This window comes from Paroedura picta, chromosome 9, assembly GCF_049243985.1.
Source record: "Paroedura picta isolate Pp20150507F chromosome 9, Ppicta_v3.0, whole genome shotgun sequence".
NCBI classification, from domain to species: domain Eukaryota; kingdom Metazoa; phylum Chordata; class Lepidosauria; order Squamata; family Gekkonidae; genus Paroedura; species Paroedura picta.
In genome coordinates, this window is record NC_135377.1 from 49,994,976 (window position 1) to 50,016,375 (window position 21,400).

General features: G+C 41.3%; 1 long non-coding RNA gene across 1 annotated transcript; it reads right to left on the reverse strand.

Annotated features, from left to right (window-relative positions):
- Positions 1-279: 279 nt before the first annotated feature.
- Positions 280-21,053, reverse strand: LOC143844249 (uncharacterized). Its single transcript, XR_013233893.1, has 4 exons — positions 20,908-21,053; positions 12,859-12,933; positions 8,611-8,696; positions 280-623 (listed from the first exon to the last, which is right to left on the reverse strand). It is a non-coding gene; the product is annotated as an uncharacterized LOC143844249 (long non-coding RNA).
- Positions 21,054-21,400: the final 347 nt, after the last annotated feature.

Consider the following 21,400-nt stretch of genomic DNA (forward strand, 5'->3'; position numbering starts at 1 on the left):
CCTGAAGCTACTGTGCGGCTGTGGAGAACACTTGAATGCACAAGTAGACAGGGGCAAAAAAAGGAATATCTAGTTTGGCTCGTACTACTAGCTAGTTATAAATGCAAGGCTGATGAGCACCTTCTGATGTGACAAATGAACTGACCCTAGATTGCTGATAGAATGGTTTCCTGGAAATAGCAATGGGAGGTCAATGAAATATATTTCTTTGGCACAATTGGTGGATACAAAAACCAACTCCTGGTAATTCAAACAGATCCCCAGAGATTTTACCCTGAATATCTTCATATTTCTTTATTGGATGTATATACAGTCCTCCTGGAACTGGCTCAGCAATTATACAGCAATAAGTGACAATAATATAAAATAGTTAAAATATTAAAATCCTTTAAAATCACATCTCAGTAACATTCAATAACCTTCAGTAGCATCGGCGCAGTCTTATTTCCAGCATGATATCCATTTTGTGATGTTCTCCATGGGGGATGGTTTTCATTGCAGGGCCCATTTGATTTTGTTAAATCACTGGCCCCAACCAAAACTTGGTGGAAGAGCTCCATCTTGAAGATGTTTTTAATGGTACTATATTCTGTACAAATGCTTGTTTTATTACATCTTTCCAACTAAAAATAATAAAAAAGGGTGAGCTGGGACATTAATTGGATTCTTGATTTTAATAAACTTTACTTTTTTCTTTATTTTATTCTTCAGCAATGGAAAGCTATAATTATAATATAAAAAGTATTAAAAATTATCATGCAGCAAATAACATGAATTGTAGCCGATTTATGCAGTTGTCAACAAATCTAATTGTTTCAATACCACTGGAATGAGAATAATGCTAGTAAAATTGTAAAATATTGTATGAAAAATTGTGGTCAGATACTAGTGTTGTTTTGGTGTATCCTTATTAAGATCAGCTGGTGTTTGAATTTATTTGAATCAGGAGATGCTAAAGAAGTCTTTATGGTATGCCAGGAAGTCATAAAAATGAGAAAAAGTCTTAATGTGAAAGTTTAAAGTCTAAATATTGTAAGCTCAGAGAAAGAACCATGTTATAGCATGGTTGCCCTGATACAAACAACACAAATGCATTCTTTTCAAACATTTATACATTAAAATCAATTTGCTAATATATGTCTGTGTGGTAAACATTTCAGTGCTATTTGACTTTTACGGTTTAATTTCAAGCAGTGGACACAGAGAATTGGGTGGTTGATGGGGGACGGGAGGGATAGCCCATTCTGTCTTTCAATGTCTCCCCTAATTTTTTTCTCAAAGACTTGGTCAATTTCCTCTCCTCCTCTCCTCCCCCACCCCCTCCATAACTGATCATGTTCCTTGAGCACACCAAATCCTTATTTGGCTCTTGGGGTGCTCGGGATTTTAAAAAATCTTTTGGTATATTTTATGAAATTGTTTTGTTATGCATACTTGGGGAGTCCCTCAGGGAGTCAGAGATTCCTACTTTGACTATGGGAGGTACAATTTCATTGCCTTAATTTTCATAACATTGTCCAGTCACTTTTTAAATCATATACAGAGTCCTGATGGAGACCTGCACATAACAACCATAACGGAAAATCCCAAGAGACTGCTTACTTGGAGCAGATGGCAACAAAGATATATATGATCTCACAATAGTCACATGAAAAATTAACTTCTATGCATAAAATTCCTCAGATGAATCTGGACAATATTAATATATCTAGGGTGCAAATTTAAATGCGCTCCAGGGAATGGTAGAGGACAGGAAGGCCTGGAGGATCATTGTCCATGTGGTCGCGATGGGTCGGACATGACTTTGCACCTAACAACAACAAGGGTATGAAAAGGCCTCTGCCTTTTAGACAGCTCTTCACACACACACACACACACACACCCAACTCCATTTACTGTTATTCCTCAGCCTCCTTGAACATTCCTTTATAATGTCAATCCAGTCTTTGCTTTATATAATAAGAATCACACTATTCATATAGTGTGGAGTGCCAAACTGGAGAGCCAGTTTGGTGTAGTGGTTAGGAGTCCGGACTTCTAATCGGGCATGCCGGGTTTGATTCTGCGCTCCCCCACATGCAACCAGCTGGGTGAACTTGGGCTCGCCACGGCACTGATAAAACTGTTCTGACCGAGCAGTGATATCAGCGCTCTTTCAGCCTCACCCACCCCACAGGGTGTCTGTTGTGGAGAGAGGAAAGGGAAGGCGACTGTAAGCCGCTTTGAGCCTCCTTCGGGTAGGGAAAAGCGGCATATAAGAACCAACTCTTCTTCTTCTTCCCCCACCACCCCATTTTCGGGTACATCTGTATTCCCTACTTTTGCCTTTAGGTTGTTATATTTGTAATTTTGCAAGTTCACCTGCCCTCCCAGATCCAGGCGTGGGATGTAACATTCAGAACTCTTTAATAAAAAAGAAAACCTCCCTTCAGAGTCTCTCTTAACCTGTGGAACTGAGAAAACTCTGCAGTAAGCTCTACCTTTCCAGCAGCACAATCTTGATTAGGTCTTAATTGACTATTGGAGCTCTGATTTATATGAAGAGCTGTCCCACTCCATCAGCCTCTCCCTGCCTTTATTTGACCCCCCCCCCCACCTTGATTTACTTCTGCAAAGGGAGGGGAAGCAAATTGGTTCTCTCCATTTGAATGAATGGGAGCCTTTGCCTGATTGGAATTTGGATCATGATGTTTGCCTTTAATAGAACTCGGCTGCAAATTAGTAGAAACAACCAGACTTAAATCCAAGAACACTCTCTCAACTAGTTGGTTTGTAGATTGTGGAATAGAGCATTTAAGATTCTTTCTACATAGGTAGTTTTGACCAGGCTAGTAACTCATTTTTTAAAGGTCCAAGAAAACCATACTACCTTTAGCAGGATAGAAGTTTATACAGAAGTAAGTAAATACCACAGATCCTTATTCTGACAAAGCAAATCAGTGTTAAAGTAAACCTCCAAGTCAGATTCTGGGCACAAGAACATTATATTATTTTATGTGCATCCAGTGCCTTGCATAAGGGACAAATATATTACAGAAAAGTAACATTTGGAACAAGTCAGGATTAAAGGGAAAGCATTCGAGTTATGTAATTGAAGTCTGGAGTTCAAAGGTTTAAGCCAATAATCTTCTAGCCACCAGCTAATTACACTTCTCTCTAACAAGAAGGGAAGATTCTTAATAATCATCAAAACATATGGATGGGGCAAAAAAGATAGAAATACATTGGTCTTTTATGACAACCTCCCAAAATGTTAGTCACAGCACAGAGGCCTATTAATGTATTCCTTTGCCTGGCCCGAGAGTGTTGCTGACCTCCTGTCTAATCCTGCCCTTCAGGGTTCTAATTTCCCGCACTGCTCAACCCAGTCAAGCCTGTTTAACAATTCCCTTTCTGAATTAGGCTCTTGGAAGAGGCCCCACTTTCTGTTCAGTGACATGAAAGAGATACTGAGACTGATTATCAAAGGCATGCGCTCCAAACCACCAAGCGTCTATTGCCCAGGGGAGGTAATATTATCTCTGCCTTCAGATTTTACATCCTCCTGTTGCAAAGAAACTGGTGGTGAATTTGCACATGTCCCCCCTCTCCTGTTCTCTTTCTCCTTACTAATTTTGCATCCGATTTTAATCTGAAAGTAAATGAATTAATAATTCAAACTTGTAAATCATTCTGTAAGGCAACATGTTATTTCAAGTTAGATACCCTAGACATTAGCAATGACTGACTCCAGAGTAGTTATGAAGGATGCTGCATAGGGTGCCATTAACCAGCTGAAGATTTCTCACCTGTAAGAACAACTGCAATGGCTGCAGGCACTCGTCTCCTATACTTCTCCCCTGCCCCCACCCCCCATCCATGGGCCATGTTTTTATCATTGCAACAGTTGCCGGAAGATGGAACACTATTGGAATGTACTTTTTTGGATTTTACTAGCAATAAAGCAATAAAAATACAGTGAGCTCTAAAAAAGTGTTGCTGGAAAGGGCTGCCCAGAGCCATTGGCCATGCAGGACAGACCCACGCCTCTCCGCCCCCACCTCAGACTATAGCCCACCCGTTGTCTCCGTTATTGCTGCTCATCTCCAGACTATAAAGATCTGCTCCTGAGGTGAAAAAAGGCTGCTTTAGGGGGGGGGGGGGGACTCAGAGGCACTGTGCCCTTTTGAAGTTCCACTTCCAAATCTCAAGGAATATTTCCACCCCTGGGGTTGGCAACTTCAGGTGGTCCCTTGAGATTTCCCAGAATTACAGTTTATCTCCAGACTGGCTGCTTCGGAGGGGGAACTCTGTCACGTGGTATTGCACTGAGGATAGGGAATGCCAGTTTCCAGGTGGGACTGGAGCTCATCTCCAACCAACAGAGATCAGTTTGCCTGGAGAAAATAGCCACTTTGGAGAATCCACTTCCCAATCTCCTGGAATCTCCTTGTCAGGTTTCAGCAATCCTAGCCTGGCTGGTTCCAGGGCCTTTGAGAGACACAGGCTTGGGGATCCAGCATTCCCATGCCGCCCAGCTCTCTGCATGGATGAAACCAAGCCTGACCCCTCCTCCCCCATTGTTCATTCCACCCTTGATCTGCCCTCTTGCCTCTGCATTCTCTCTCTCTCTCTCTCTCTCTCTCTCAGGCCTTGTATACTGCCACTCCCAGCCACACATCTCAAGACAGTTCACAACAGGCCTCAACCAGGGCCAGGGCCTGGTTGAGGCAAGGTGGACCTCTCTTCGGCCAGGGACCACTAATCTGTTTAGATTCACAGAGCGTAATGCTCTGCTAGGGGCATAGGGAGACAGCCAGTCCCTTAGGTATGCTGGACCCAGACCTCAGATGGCCTTAAAGGTCAAGACCAAAAGCTTACACTTGATCCAGAACACAAATGGCAATTAATGCAGCTGCCGCAGCACAGGATAGATATGGGCTCTTCACGATGTTCCAGTGAGAACCTTCACAGCCACATTTTGCACCTGCTGCAATTTCCGAGTCAAATATAAGGGCAGGTCAACATAGAGCGAGTTACAGAAGTCTAGCCTGGAGGTGACCGTCACATGGCTAGGGTCACAGTGTGGCTAGGGTTTCCAGGGCCAGGTAGGGCGCTAGTAGCCTCACTTGGCGCAGGTGGAAAAGCACCATCTTGGCTACCTACATAACATGAGCCTCCATAGAAAGGGAGGTATCAAAAGTCACCCCTAAATTCCTGGCTGAGGGTGTGATCTCCAACTAGACCACATCCAGGCTAGGGAGACATGGTTCCTGATCTGGATCTTTCCTCCCCAGTCATCAGACTCTCACTGATTACAAACAACCAGCAAATGTATCCAGGGGAGAGTTGCACCAGCTGTCCATTAGGAAATAGAGCTGGATGTCAATGGTATATTGATGGCAACCCAGCCCAAAACTCCGGACCAGCTGGTCCAGAGGGCACATGTAGATGTTGAATAATGTGGGAGATGACCTTGATGGACTCTTCCTTCCTTCCTTCCTTCCTTCCTTCCTTCCTTCCTTCCTTCCTTCCTTCCTTCCTTCCTTCCTTCCTTCCTTCCTTCCTTCCTTCCTTCCTTCCTTCCTTCCTTCCTTCCTAAGGAAGCATGTTCCACTGAGAAACCGCTCTAACTGTCAGGAACTTTTTTCGGATGTTGAGACAGAATTTCTTTTGAATTAATTTCATCCCATTGGTTCTGGTCTGTCCCTTTGGGGCAAGAGAGAACATCTCTGCTCCATCAGCCTTTTAAATACTTGAAGATGGTTATCAGATCCTTTCCTCATACGTCTTGGTCTCCAAACCCCTCACTATCTATGTTGCCCTCCTCTGGACATGCTCTAGTTTGTCTACATCCCTCTTCAACTAGGTTGCCCAAAACTGAACACAATACTCCAACTGAGGCTAAACCAGAGCAGAGTACAGCGGTACCATCACCTCCCATTATCTGGACACGATACTCTGTTTGATACAGCCCCAAATCCCATTTGCCTTTTTAGCCACCGAGTCACACTGTTGACTCATGTTCGATGTATGGTCTACTAAGACTCCTAGATCCTTTTCACACATGCTACTGCCAAGACAAGTCTCCTCCATCCTGTATTGGTGTAAATGTTTTTTCCTACCTAAATGCATTAGATTTGTGCCTATTGAATTTCATCTTATTTAGTTTAGTCCACTTCTCAAGCCTATCAAGATCATCCTGTATTCTGATTCTGTCTTCTGTTCTGCCAATGTTCTGCAGAAGGGCTGCAGCTAGGAAACTGAAAGAGAGCCTATACAGAAGCCAGGAGGAGGGGAGCAACTTGTATAGCAGGCCAGTGGACAACCCAGTGGTGCTGCAGGAGGAAGTTTCTTTGCAGACCTGCAACAGTTGTTTAACGCTTTTATGGATTTACAAACCCAACAGATGAACTTGCTGCTTAGTGATCACTGCTGGAGTTGAGAAGAAGTTCCTCATGCTCCCCTGTTATATTTCTCATTCTTTGAGTCTGCTTGTTTGGATCTTGGGATTCTGCAACAGGAATATTTGGGGGTTCTCTGCACCCAAGTGCTAGGAGAGTTACAAGATTTAATTAGTGAGCTAATGCCTGGGAATCAAGACTATCAACTGTTTAAGTCAGGCAACATTTGGGCTTGTCAGAGGACCAACTAAGGTTGAGGTTCTGAAAAGCCAGTCCCATAACCAAAGTGATTTATGCTGCATTTAAATCTCACCTGACAAGGCTTCTGGGCTTGTGGATGGAAGCTGAAAGTGTCAACACATGCCCAATTATGTGATCTTTTGATATGGGAGCAGTTTTTTTCAGGCTTTGTCTCATGACATAGCTTCTTTGATTCAAGATCATAATCCAGCTTCTTTGAATGATATGAGTTTTTGCAGACCAGCTTGCAGCTCTATCTAGAGGGCCAAAGCTGTGAAAGTCAGTGGCAGAAAGGAAGGGGCAATGCTCAGAAGTTGAAGTTTCTGAGTTGCCTTGAGGTGCTGCTTCACATAAAACATTTTGCATTAATTGAACCTTAAAGTTATGGTAGCAAGGCCACAGAGTGGCAACCAGCTAGAGACCAGGAGGAATGTGGCAAGGCATCACAGATGATGGTGTGACATCATTTTCTGGGAAAACATGAAAGTGATGTCATGTCTCTCTAGGAATCACTGGAAACTATCACAAAACCATAGAGTTTCTAGCCATTTCTAGTGAAGAATGCCATCAAGTCTGTTTTTCCTCCAGATGTGATGTCATATTGGTGCCTGATTTTAAAAAAAGATTATTTTCCCCTGATAGCCATACCAGCCACAGCAGAAACAGGGAGCCACCAAGAGAAGATTCTCCAACAGAAGATTCTCAATTGTTCTCTCTCAAAAGGAGAGCAATTGTTTAATCAGAAATAACTAAAGGAAAGCCATCTTTGCTACAGCTAGAACAGTTTCTAAAACATCACAGGGTCAAAGAATATGCCAAGACCTTTTGCCTGACCAGATAGAGACTGGTTCATCCCATCTGAAACAAGATGGACAGTTCCTTCTCTGCAACATCAGACCATTGGCCAGTATAACTTGCATCATCTCTGTCTTTTCCGCAGTTTCAGCTTGTTCACTTCCATCTGATATACTTCAAGGTACCGATTAAGCATGGAGAAAGCTGTATCAAGAGTCTTATGTAAAGAACAATAAAATTGGGTTTCATCAACATATTGATGAGACCCAAATCCAAAGTTTCAGATGATTTCAGTCAGAGGTTGCATATAAATAAACCCTTTCAGAATCCTGCAATTTAGAAGCCAATTTCCTGATTATGCATTTTCAATAACCACTTTCTGTTTTCTGTCATGCAGGAAAGATCAAGACCAGCAGAATACCAAAAGTGCACCAAGCTCCATCCCAATCAGGTTGATGTAAAATAAATAGGGCCAGTCTACTGAGGAGCAGGACATGTTGAGAGAAGCTGAGGAAAGAAAGGGGGAATGAGCTTCCTTGAACCCCTGAAGTCTTACTAAATCTGGAATTAGAGATTTTAGGGGTGGGATTCAGTCTCTACAGTATTCCCCTTTAATGTAATCCCTTGAGGGCCCTCAGCTTGGTTTTGCACAGATGGCTGATGAGTTTTTCAGTATCCCATGTACGAGTATTGGGATTTATCTTTACCATTGTCATTATTGCTTTTTAAAATTCTAACCCTGAGGGTTATAGTAAAATAACTATCTGATAAGGCATCTTTGCTGTATTGAAAACTTCCTTTGAAGGAATAAAGATTCAGCCGCACAATCAGTTGGTTATTTAGCTGCTTACAACATGTTTTTTTACTTAGCCAGCATTTTCTGTTCCTCTTAGCCAAAAAAGAGTTTTCTTCAACAGAATGTGCATTCTTTGCCTTATCAAGGCCATATGAGAGCTAAGATTAATGCTGGAATGCTCAATACAAAGTTATTTTGAGGTATCGGCATACAGAAAATTCCTCTGAAATATGTCAAACATCTCTTTTAGAACATGGATAATTCAAAAATGGGCCAAATGGAGCTGCACCAAAAACAATTATATCTGGGCACAGATAAAGTTACTAAACAGAAAACTGTGACTGAAAATGGAGATTATGAGGAAATGTGAAATCTTCGAGTCATTAATAAACGTACCTCTAATTTAATGGTTGATGTTTTGAAAATTTGGAGATCAGCAGCAGCATATTTGCATTTTCTGTGGACCAACTGCAGCTGTGCCTCTAAATAGAGGAACATCCTGTTACTAAACTGTAATAAGTATCAAAATTGAAGCATGAGCTATACCCTATATGAAAAATCATGTTTGAAAGCAATGAGAGCCAAGCACTATCTTTGTGTTCAGTTAACAATGTGCTTATGGATGTGTACCTGCCAGGTTTCACTCTGGTCTCGTGCAGCGTGTGACACCTGTGAAGGCTGAGGGTTTCAGCACACTTGGGGACAGGACAGCCAGATGTGCAGGTGGGAATTACTGGGTTATCAATTGACAGAGCAATAAAAAGCATAATCCATATAGCTTTCCTCACTCCCAGGAGCCTCATCTTGCAGAGCACCTTTGAGACCGCCTGTTCCCTTCCTCTCCTCATTGTCCAGGCTACTCTCAACAACTCCTCACCATGACTGTCTTTGTCCACATCAAGCAATTGTTGATCATCTGGAAGTGCCGAAATAGAGTTAATCAAGAATTAAATAATAAATGACATCCTGACATGAATAGAGACTTGGATTTTCTTACTATAATTTCTAATAGCCCTCCCGGACCATATATATAATACTTCTCTGACCTTAGCTTGCACCAAGCAGGGTCAACTCTGGTTAGTATTTGAATCAGACACCTGCAAAGAATACCAGAGTTGAGATGTGGAGGCAGGCAATGGCAAACCATTTCCGAACATATCTTGCCTTAAAAACCCTACATGGCTGCCATAAGTCTACTGTGACTTAATAGCTTTATTGCATGTATGAAATGCCTTTATCTAATTTAGAAAAATTGAGCATAATTGCAAAGTGGGGCCTGTGCATACAACTTTTGGATAAGAAGCAAAGCATCCTTAATTGGCCTGTTTGGGGTATTCTTCACAAAGACTCTGTCTTTCAGCATATTCCCATTGTGCTTTAGCAATCACTGCTCTATTTCTCTTATCTTTCCTACCAAGTTTCCACCAGCTGTTATTCCTCAACTTCAGCTGGTGCCCTGATTTGATGGCCAGTTCATGTCTTTCATTGAATTCCTGATCCTCGACTGACAGTTGACCTACCATGCCCCTGTAAAATGACTAGATTCTATGGAAACAATTTCAAGTCCAGTGGCACCTTTAACACCAACAAAATTTTATTCACGGTATAAGCTTTCATGGGCATGCCCACTTCTTCAGATATATTGAAATGGAAGTTATCAGTTCATACATATAGGTAGAGGGTGAGCAGTGGATCAGCATAAGCATAATAAATGCTGATTTAACAGAGGCAAGGGTCAAAGCGAAATAGCGAGCTTAGTTTATATGGTCACCATTTGCTTGGATTTAGTTCTGGGGGGGAACAGTGAAGGAAATAAATTTATCAAAATTGGAGGCTGATGGGCAGATGTACCCTTTTTAATTGTGGAATGCTGAGAATAATTAACAGAAATCTTTCTGATATGCTCCATCCATCTCCTCTCAAGCAGGTAATGAAGAGCATCCTTTTCTTTAAGGTGGGATGACTGGCTGTACAGAGACCAGAGAAATACATTCTATAGGTCAAAGACAACCTCTATTAATTCAGATTGCAAACCACACAGCTGCTTCCATATGTCCAGTCATTAAGATAACATCTGATCTAATTGCTGAGAGGGCTTTGAAGTTGCACAGCCTGTTGGCCTTCTGGAGGCAATAAAGCATCATTTATTTGTGATTAGCTGCATCCTGTCTGAGGTCATACATTTCTTGTAACAACAATATAGTAGCAAAAGTTTATGCATTATAGCAGTATGGCTCTTGTGATGTGCTGTAGGGTCTTTTGAAGAGTCCTTACATCCTCTTACTCCATTATATACCCTGCCATCACCACAGGAGTTAGTAAACTGGATTGGATGGTAATAATTTGAGAAGGATAGTTGTGTAAGTCTGCTGCATAAAAGGGAATTTATATTTAAAATTTAATGAACATTTGCACTGGAATAGAAAAGTGTGATCTTTTTGGTACCATTTGATACACCCTTTGGAATAAACAATGTCTAGTTATTCTAGTTATCGCTCAGATTAAAAATATTCTAAATTCCCAAAAATATCATGAACACAAGATGTCATAGTCCCATTGTATACGGCACTGGTCAGACCACACCTGGAGTACTGTGTGCAGTTCCGGAGGCCTCACTTCAAGAAGGACGTAGATAAAATTGAAAGGGTACAGAGGAGAGCGACGAAGATGATCTGGGGCCAAGGGACCAAGCCCTATGAAGATAGGTTGAGAGACTTGGGAATGTTCAGCCTGGAGAAAAGGAGGTTGAGAGGGGACATGATAGCCCTCTTTAAGTATGTGAAAGGTTGTCACTTGGAGGAGGGCAGGATGCTGTTTCCATTGGCTGCAGAGGAGAGGACATGCAGTAATGGGTTTAAACTACAAGTACAACGATATAGGCTAGATATCAGGGAAAAAATTTTCACAGTCAGAGTAGTTCAGCAGTGGAATAGGCTGCCTAAGGAGGTGGTGAGCTCCCCCTCACTGGCAGTCTTCAAGCAAAGGTTGGATACACACTTTTCTTGGATGCTTTAGGATGCTTTGGGCTGATCCTGCATTGAGCAGGGGGTTGGACTAGATGTCCTGTATGGCCACTTCCAAGTCTATGATTCTATGATTCTATGAACTGCCACCAGGTACTGGGCTGAAGAACGATCCATGATTTGGATGGCCAGATATTGGAAGTTGGCAGTTTCCCTTGGTGAAATTCTCCCCTTATATACATTCTCAGTAACTAAAAATGGATGTGATACGAAATTCGACAAGCTATCTAAGTCTACAGAGGAGATGCACTGAAAGCCTCAGCTATGTTGCCTGTTCTCTTGGAAAGTTTGTTTCCAAGACATGTGACATTTGTGGTTCTCTACTTCCTGGGAAACTAGACTGAAACATGGACTTAAGCAAGGGACAGCAAGATGTAATAGTAACATACGTCAGAGCCATAACAAGGATCTCAAAAAATGAATGATGCCCGAACACTTGAAAGGTCACCCCACCACAAACTCAGTTGACAGCAACAAAAAACAAAAACCCTTTGAAGCAGCAGATAATCAAAAAGTTACTATCAACTCTTTGTTGAGGGATTCTATGCCCTATGCATTCTGAGCTGGTAGTCTTGCCTAGGAGGAACTGAAGTCTTCAAGCAGTAGCTTTACATATGATTACCAAAGCTAGATTGGTTTAAGTATTGGAAGGAAGAAAGTAAGTAAAGAAAAAGAAATGGGGGGGGGGGGAGGCCCACAATTCATAATTAGTTGATAAAAGTAAAAGAGATATACACACTAGTAAAATGAATGGCCTCTCAATAAATTAAGGCACTTTCAGATTAAACTAGTCAAGGTTGCTCAGAGAATGGAATGTAAAGCAAAATGTGATGGAGCTCTTATTTTCACAGGCTTTTTAATGAGTTGGGTAGATAGGCTGGCTTTGAACCTATTGCGTCTATTATTTGTATTATGCATAGCTTTTCATTATAGTGAATAAATATTTAAAGGTAAAAAGATATGCTCGGAATTTATCATTGCAAGCATGCTTTTTCCCCCTACCGATGTGCATGTGATATTGATATCCCTGCACTAAAAGAACTTTCTGCTTTTCCTGTGAACCTTTCTGGCAAGTTTGTTGGCCAGCTATTTTTGATGGCCTGCCCGTTCAACATGGATTTATTTCCAAGAACTAGTTTATGAACCCATGTTGCTTCTCATATTGTTTTGCATATAAAACTGCAGGCTCGTCTACATTTTTCTTTAAAAATAATTGGAGTGAAGAGAGACCTCCCCTCCCTTGTGGCAATAGTTGAGCAATGATCAAAGAGATGCTGGTGGTCTTCCACACGGATTATTCTATTTCTCCAGTTGTCAACACTTGCCTAGAATATCCTATTGCCCAATTATTTCTTTTTCTGGGCAGAAATGTTTCATACAAAGCAACAACTGTAGCTTGTGGTCTGGTGGAATAATGTAACCATATTCCACCAGCTATTTCAGTCTTAAGCAACCATCTTTCAACACAAGCACAAGAAGATACATGCCCTTGAATAGCTTGACCTTATTTATCAGTCCTAGAAATGTGGATAGTAGAGTGAAAAATACAATACTGACAATGCAGCATTTAGAAAAGATTTGAAATAAACAAAAAGTATTCATAACTTTTTTAAAATTTCACCTTTCACATGAGAATGGAAAATTCTGCGGCAAAATTGAGTGAGTGGTGTAATAGTCTTTGGGAACTTCTTCATAGCTGCAAAACAATTAAAATATGCATTTAAAATAAGGTACCTATAACATATTTAAACCATTAAGTAAAAAAACATCAGCATAAAACACCACCAGGGAGGAGGGCCTAAAAGAGTAGCTGGGATTACACCAAACTAACTAAATGAGTGTTCACCATTTTATAATCCTTCTTGTTCAAAAATGTTCTGAGACGCTTTAGTGGTATTTATTATATGTGCACTTCACGATCAAGGAAAAGAGCCAGTGTGGTATGGTGGCTGTGAGTGGCAGCTTCTAATCCGGCAAGCCAAGTTCAATTCCCTGCTCCTCCACATGCAGCCAGCTGGGTGACTTTGAGCTCATCACAGCCCTGATAGTACTGTTCTCACAGAGCAGTCCTATCAGAGCACTCTCAGCTCCACCTACCTCACAGGGTGTCTGTTGTGGGGAGAGGAGGGAAGGCAATTATAAGCCACTTTTAGACTCCTTCAGGTAGAGACAAGCAAGGTATAAAAACCAACTCTACTTCTTCCTCTAAATGAATAAAGGACAGACAACTTTCCTTAATGGAAGAAAACAACTTTTATTAAATAGATCCCAGAATATAATGGTCTAGTTACCAAAGCACACTAGTTTTATAAACAGTGATCCTAAGGCAGAGCAAACCAGTCTCCTTGAAGGTAGAGCCAAACCAAAGCAAAGGAAGCCAAAAATTTGAGTCAGGCCAGTGGAGCTAAGTGCACATGAGTATTCAAAAGCAAATACATCACTGATAGATGAGGTCACTGTCACCGCCAGATGAGAATGTCAAAGCAGGCTCCTTGCCTTGGCTCTCCAATGTCTGAGCAGATGTAATGCAGAACCTGGGTCAGGCTTTCAGCGCTTAGCCTGGCTCCAGTTCTCATTATCTTGAAAACTTCTCCTGAATGTGCGTGTGTGTAGGAGGGGGTAAACAGCTTCCCTTTCATACAGCCATTCTTACCAAACAGCAGCCATGCAGCAAGCAAGTCTGCAGTACAGAGTCATGATTCTGACAGCATTACAGTTGTGTGTCCCTTGAGCTTCATAAGAACAACTGGCTAGCCAATGGTTTTATTGCATTCCAGTATTGCTTCTAGCTAAATAAACATCCGGGGAGTCCTACAACAGCTGCAGTAGGAGCTATATAAGCTGATTTAACAGCTGATGTCACCATCTATATAAGGCATCTCACTACCACACTATCTCAACCTGTGGTCACAATAGAACCCCCTACTGGCATATTAAATATTCTCAGCAGGATGCCTTTATTTACTTCGATTTTATTTTTGTATAATAAGGAGGAGGAAGGAAGGAAGGAAGGAAGGAAGGAAGGAAGGAAGGAAGGAAGGAAGCTGGTTTTTATGCCCTGCTTTTCACTACCCAAAAGAGTCCCAAAGCAGCCCCCAAACACCTTTACTGTCTTCTCCCCACAGCAACCCTGTGAGATAGGTGGGGCTGAGAGAGCTGTAAAAGAACTGCTCTATGATAACAGCTCTAAGAGAACTGTGACTGGCTCAAGGTCACTGCATGTGGAGGAGTGGTGAATCAAACCAGATCCTCCAGATCAGAGGCCACCACTCTTAGCCACTACACCGCCTGGCTCTCAATAAGGAGTGGAAAGGGTCATCATTAATCCCGAACCTTATGCAGATCATTTTCAAAGACTGTTTTGATTAAAAGTTGCATTTGTTCGCCCTGTAATTTGTTCTAAAATATAAATACTCAATAATTAATATTTCAATGTAATTTTCCTCCCCTGATCTGCATAGTGATCTTGTATTGGTAATGCATATATAGTGAGTCTGCTAGATTTAATGCTATTCATAAACAGCACTGGTCCGGGAAGTTGAAAAACTCTTCTGGGTGTAGGCGGAGGGGGGCAAGAACAGGAAATAGAAATAAACTTTTCTTTTGCAGAAGTTTGCACAAGAGAGAAGGAGCACAGTCCCCTGTACAACATTCCACTCCATTCCTCTGGCACGCCCCCCCCCCGACCAATCAGAGGGCACACTGGGCAAAATGGAAAAGGTGTGTGTTTGTGTGTGTGTGGGGGGGGATCAGATTCACAAGCTCTTTCTGCTCATAGGTGATAGGATCCTACCCAATGTCTGTATTCTCTAAAAAAAATCACTGTTCTATATTGTGGCAAAATAAATTACAATTGATGTTCAGTTCCTCATGATCAGCTGGAGTACTAAGGCCTTTCCACTGGATACAGTTTGGGGGTTAAAACAATAGCAATGGCAGATTAAGTGTCCTGTAATACTCCCAGTACACATAAAGGTAAAGGTAAAGGTATGCCCTGTGCAAGCACCGAGTCATGTCTGACCCTTGGGGTGACACCCTCTAGCATTTTCATGGCAGACTCAATACAGGGTGGTTTGCCAGTGCCTTTCCCAGTCATTACCGTTTACCCCCCAGCAAGCTGGGTACTGATTTTACCGACCTCAGAAGGATGGAAGGTTGAGTCAACTTTGAGCCGGCTGCTGGGATAGAACTCCCAACCTCATGGACAGACAGCTTCAGACAGCATTTCTGCTGCTTACCACTCTGTGCCACAAGAGGCTCCTCCCAGTACACATAGTCTCAATTTAATGCAGATATAGCAAGGTCTGGCCTTTTCCAGCACTGGAATGTACAGATAGCCTCAACCAATCTGTGTCTCCCATCACACATACCTTAGTTGGAAAATGTGTGAATGTGTATCAGGAGAATCATGGAAATCATGGGTCATAAATGCGGGAGCAGGAAAATCTACCCGAAAAAAATCCCAGATATATTCTGGAATTACAGAGTAGATCTGAAAAGAGTGGAGAGGTGGTAGCAGAGTTTTGGGGAAATCCTTTATCCAAATATTGTGTCAGTATTGGGATCTGGGATTTTTATGAAATCCTGACATTTTGGGGAGGTCCAATAGACCTGAACTAAAAATAATTTTAAAAATATTGCACACCATTAGTCATGACTCTCTTTATGCATGCTTTGAACACCAGAACTGTAATGCCTGTATGTATGTCATATGCTGTTTCTTCATGGTACAAAAAGGTCTTCCAAAACCAAAACTAAAATTGTATGTGGTGCATACAATTCTTAAAGTCTTTTAATGGGTATTTTAATGGGGATAAGACTATTGTGACCCGTCACGAGCCTACGGGGAGTGGCGGGAAATAAATCTAATTAATAATAATAATAATAATAATGATGATGATGATGATGATGATGATGATGATGATGATGATGATGATGATGATATAGTAGTTACATGCATTGGTTTCATGACAGTAACTATATCACATGAAAATCACAATCATAGACCGATTAGGATGGTTCACTGGCTTTTAGAATGGTATAGGGTTTCCAATCCCCAGGTGTGGCCTGGAGATCTTTCTTGAAATTACAACTTTTCTCTAGACTACAGAAATCTGTTTCTCTGAAGAAAATGTAATGTTCCTCCCCTAAGCACCTCCCCTACCCAAATCTTGCCTTCCTTAGGTTCTTCCCTAAATCTCCAGGAATTTCCCAGCTGGGTTTGGTAACCATAGTGGTAGAAGCTGTGAAACCCCTTGCTTACCTGATTCTCTCCAGTGCCAGCATTTACATGTTGCCCTGTTTGGTGCACAAAAGTCTCAAGTTGTGCTGCTGAAAACTATATGTAGTATTTTAAATAACATGAATAGAGCCTCTATGTGCCAAATCCACAACACATGGATACAAACTCGAAGGAGGCCTGGTGCACCAGATAGGTGGAGAAGTAAGACATGCATACTCCCCATCACACACAGAGCCAACATATGAGACAAACAAACGCTTTCTCACAATAAACTATAATGTTGTTGAAACAGAATTTTCAAATAAAGAACCAACATACACATTCAGAAATTAAAATTGGTGTATGGAACTCATCAAAATTCCATGGATGTAGAATTTATTTTCCATATGATTTTGGAAGTGTGTGTATGTGGATTGCAAGATCCAAAAGGATAATTATCAGTTCCCGGGTGAGGTAGGATATGGGGAGCCCTGTATATGAACCCTATCTCTTAGCAGTGAGAAAGAATGGAAAAACATAGCTAGGTGACAAAAATATTGATCATGGTAGTTTAGAATTAACAGTGTCACAGTCTGAAATCCTCCTGTTGTCTAAATGCTCAGTGATATCGACTCTGACATTTCTCTTGGCTTTATGGTCTTTTCAATAAATGAAATAAGAACAATTTGGCTCTGCAGTGTCATATTTGAAAAGCCTCAAACCTCAGGGTTGGGAACGGGGCTTGATAGGCAGAAATAGAGACAATGATAACTTTTACAGAGTTCATCATTTCACTCTTGAGAAATAGATGGCAGCAGACAGAAAGGGGAACTCTGGCTGATCTTTTGATTTTTATAATTCCCTGTTGGTTTTGCAATTCCCTCACTGGATGTATAATCACTCGCCTGGCTCCTATTTGGCTATTGTTTTTATTGTTTACTCTTCTTTGCTTACACTGCTTGAAATCCATGTCTCTGAGCAGAACATTGCCTCCTGTTGTTTTGTAAGCTAAAAAAGATCAGTGGGGGGCCCTATGGTTTACTTGTTGGAGAATGTCAAGATGATATGGGATGAAAGATCATTTCAAAGGCTCCAGCTGTCTTGCTGAGTTGTTTTAATTAAAATTCTTTCTAAACTATAACTGTGGGTGGAAAGGAGGAACGGGACATAGAGACTTCTAAGGCTTATTTGTTGTGTTCAGATATTTTTATTATAAGGTGCTTTTAATCATTTCTTCATCTGTTTTGGATTTCAGAAAGGGAATAGTAAATACAAGTAATCATCAATTTGTTTCATAATAGGTGTGATCGTTTAAAGGAAGCTTTGCAGCAGCAAGCCCTGAGTGAGGATGTGAAAATTCACATTTGCTGTGTATGCTGTTTTTCTGTTTAAGAACATACTATTCAAAAAATACATTGTCAAATAAAATCTAAGGGAGATAGTACAAATTTCTCATGTGGAAATGGTGCAGGTTTGAGGAAGATCAGAGAAAAGTCAGGGCAACTGCAGAATGCCCCAGGATGCTGTGGGATGTAAGAAACAAACCTGCTTACCAACAATACTGAACTTGAGGTAGAATAACCCATGCAGAAATGGCCTTGGTTTCAATAGTGTTGCAATAATAGATATGATTCCTTATTCTGTTAAAGTAACAGGCCAGGGCTGAAAAGAACCAAGTTCAAATTTCTACTTTTCCATGAAGCTCGGTAGGTGAACTTGGCCCTAAACTCCTTTACAGGCTTACCATGAGGATAAAAAGGAGGAGAGCAGGATGCTAAAACGCACTACAATTTGCAAAGCCCTGTGCAGATGTTAAAAAGTGTGCATTACTGTAGACACACAAAGGTCCAAGCTGCCTAAAAGCCCACCCTCAAAGTCTGCAGTTAGGCCTACAAATGCACAGCCATTGGCTCCTGCCCTCAAAAACTGGGAAAGCCCTACAAAAGCTTATGGCTCACTGCAGCTGAACACACATGTCCAAGCAGAAGTTATGGATGAGAAGCTCCCTCCCCTGCCCCAAATAAGCTAAAGAGAATTCTTTGTGGGTGGGGTTGAGAACAGAATTTAACTCTAACTGTGTCATGTCCCTTCAAATGAAAATATAAGAATTTCTGTACATATGTTTGATCCCATCCTTTTGAGTTTGATAACTTTTGGTTTATTATTATTTCCCCCAGCACTACATTTTGTTTCTATTGCCTGTATAACTTCATTAATTTAGCCCTTTCATGAATATTGATTAACACCATCTGTTGTTTGAAGATAAAAGCAAAAGCATTAATCTTAACTCTTTTAAGCCCTGCAGTTCTTTAAAGTAACAGTCCTTCAGTGAATCAGCTATTCACTTACATATGTTATGATTCAAAGAAAGATTCCAGGCAGTGGAATATGCACTTCCTTGTGGTGGGGTTTCTTTCTCATTTTATTTCCAAAATGTTATCTTTTAATTCAGTGCTCAGGAAGGGCTTTGAACTCCAGACAGTGGATGGGCAGAGTTTGTTCACATGGACCAAAGCAATCCAAATACAAGGTCATTCCATTAATGGGCTAGATATATATTCATTAATTCAAAAACTCAGAGGATAGAACAGAATTTAATGGTAAGTGTGACACAGATCAGCCATTAAGGCTACAAGGAGAAGTCCCTGCCCCCCCCCCCAGTCCTGGGACATCCCCACACCATCACCATGAGCCAGCTGGCAATCCCTATATGAAGTGGGTAGTAATTACTGCCACAGCCTACTCCTCCTCCTTTCCTCCACCAGGGGGCAGGACTCTTTTCAGGGCCAACAGGGGCTGGAAAACACCTGACCCTATTGCTGCCTTGGGCCAGTAAGTGATGGAGAAACAATGGAGCAGAAAAGTGGGGGCTTCTCCCTTCCTCATTCTTGGCCAGCCAGCCTTACAGCTGATCTTCTCCCATAGTACCCTCATTTGGTTAGGGACTCCCTTTTTAATTTTGAAAATCCTTCCTTGCTCATCCCTTTACGTCTTTTGGGCACTATTTGAGCAACTATTTCTTCTCTCTGAGCTAGATTGCCCATCTCAATTAAAACAAAGTGGTATTGCTTTTCACTGTCCAAAGGAGTCCCAAAGCAATTTACAAAAACCTTTCCCTTCCTCTCCCCACAACAGACACCCTGTGAGGTCGGTGAGGCAAAGAGAATTCTAAGAGAACTATTCTGAGAGCTCTGTAACTAGTCCAAGGTCACCCAGCTGGCTGCATGTGGAGGAGTGAGGATTCAAACCCAGCTCTCCAGATTAGTGCCCGCCACTCTTTAAACACTATATCACACTGGCTTTCTACAGGCCAGTTGACAACCCTGACAGGAAAACTCATGGTTTTCATAACCTCCTTCTGCATTGCCTTCTGATGGCCTCACAAAGATTGGCGCGGAGTACAGGAAAGCAAAAACCTGGGACAAGCCAGTCTGCAGCATGTAGTCCACAGCCTGCTCAGAAAGTGTCTCTGGACACTGGTACATGGTGATGATGTCTTGACTTGTACAAACACAAAAAGACTTCAGACAGTCCTAGAAGATCTGACAGCATGGCAGGAACCTCTGCGGGACAGTTAAGTATAAATCTGAATACAAACTCAGAATACTGCTGAAAAATCCATTTTCAATTTCTAAGGAATAGATCTTGGGGTCCCTCCCAATTCTTACCTATTTCAGATATTTGGTATGTTTCCTTATATTTGAAAATTCAAGTGGACAGCTGTATTGGTCTGAAGTAGCACAACAAAATCAGAGTCCAGTAGCTTTTGAGTGCATGCACTCTTCCTCAGACTATGAACTACCATAATAACAATGGAAATATAAAGCAAAAGTCAATTCAGTTAGATTAGTAAACTGTGTCACAACATTCAAATTATCATATGGCTGAATTTGGATGTTGTGACACAGTTTACTAATTTAACAGAATTACTGTTATGATGGTAGTTCATAGTCTGAATAAGAGTGCTTGCACTCGAAAGCTCACGCCTTGAATAAATCTTTGTTGGTCTTAAAGGTGCTACTGGTCTCTGATTTTCTTATATTTGAAAATGTTGGCTAGCAAGCAAATTTTTCATACATTTGTAAGAATCTGGATGGGTCTAGGGGCCCAGAAGTATCTTCCAACAAAGTGAAACTCTGCCCTCAAGTGGAAACAAAGCTTCAGTAGATTAGACATCACTACAATCTTAGCTCCTCCTAAACTTCCCTGTAGAATGGACAAGCCATACATTTCTGAGAAAATGAAACAATTTAAGGGAAGCTGAAAACCTTGCACATATACATGCTTTTAATGTTCTTGCTATGTTTCTAAAAGAGAATACAAATGAATAATAAACAACCTTTTTGGAATTATAAAATCTAACTTTCACTCTGATTTATGATATAGATTAATTTCATTCCTACTTTAAAAAAGGCTCCCTCAACAGCAATAAGAACTGTTATTTCTTACCTTGATGAGCATACAATGACCAGTAGTAGTTAAATCTGCTATTCAATATCTTTAACTAAAGATGCAAGTGAACTAACCTGGAGCTTTTGCATGCAAAGAAGCTGCACTACAAGTAAGCTGCAGCCTCTCTTCTTACTAAGATAAAGCCTAGTAAAAAGGACAATTATGAGGATTTCAGCCCCAGGACTACTTGGCCTGCATATCATGTGACCTAAGAAAAAGAGGAGAGCATACACTTTCTCCTTCCCAGAGCTAACAAAACATCCTTGAGAAGAAATCCCTCAGTAGTCCTACATATGCTACGTACAATTCTGGACCAGTTCCCCTTAGTGTTGTCCCTCTGCCGTTCAGTGAGCACTCTTCTCAGTTGATGTTGCATTAAGCTTGCCAACTGAGCTTAAAATTAAGAAGTCAAGAAGTCCTTGGTTCAAATCTGCCTTCTGCCACAAAGTTACTTGTTGGCCTTGGGCAAGCCACACTCTCTCAGATCTCT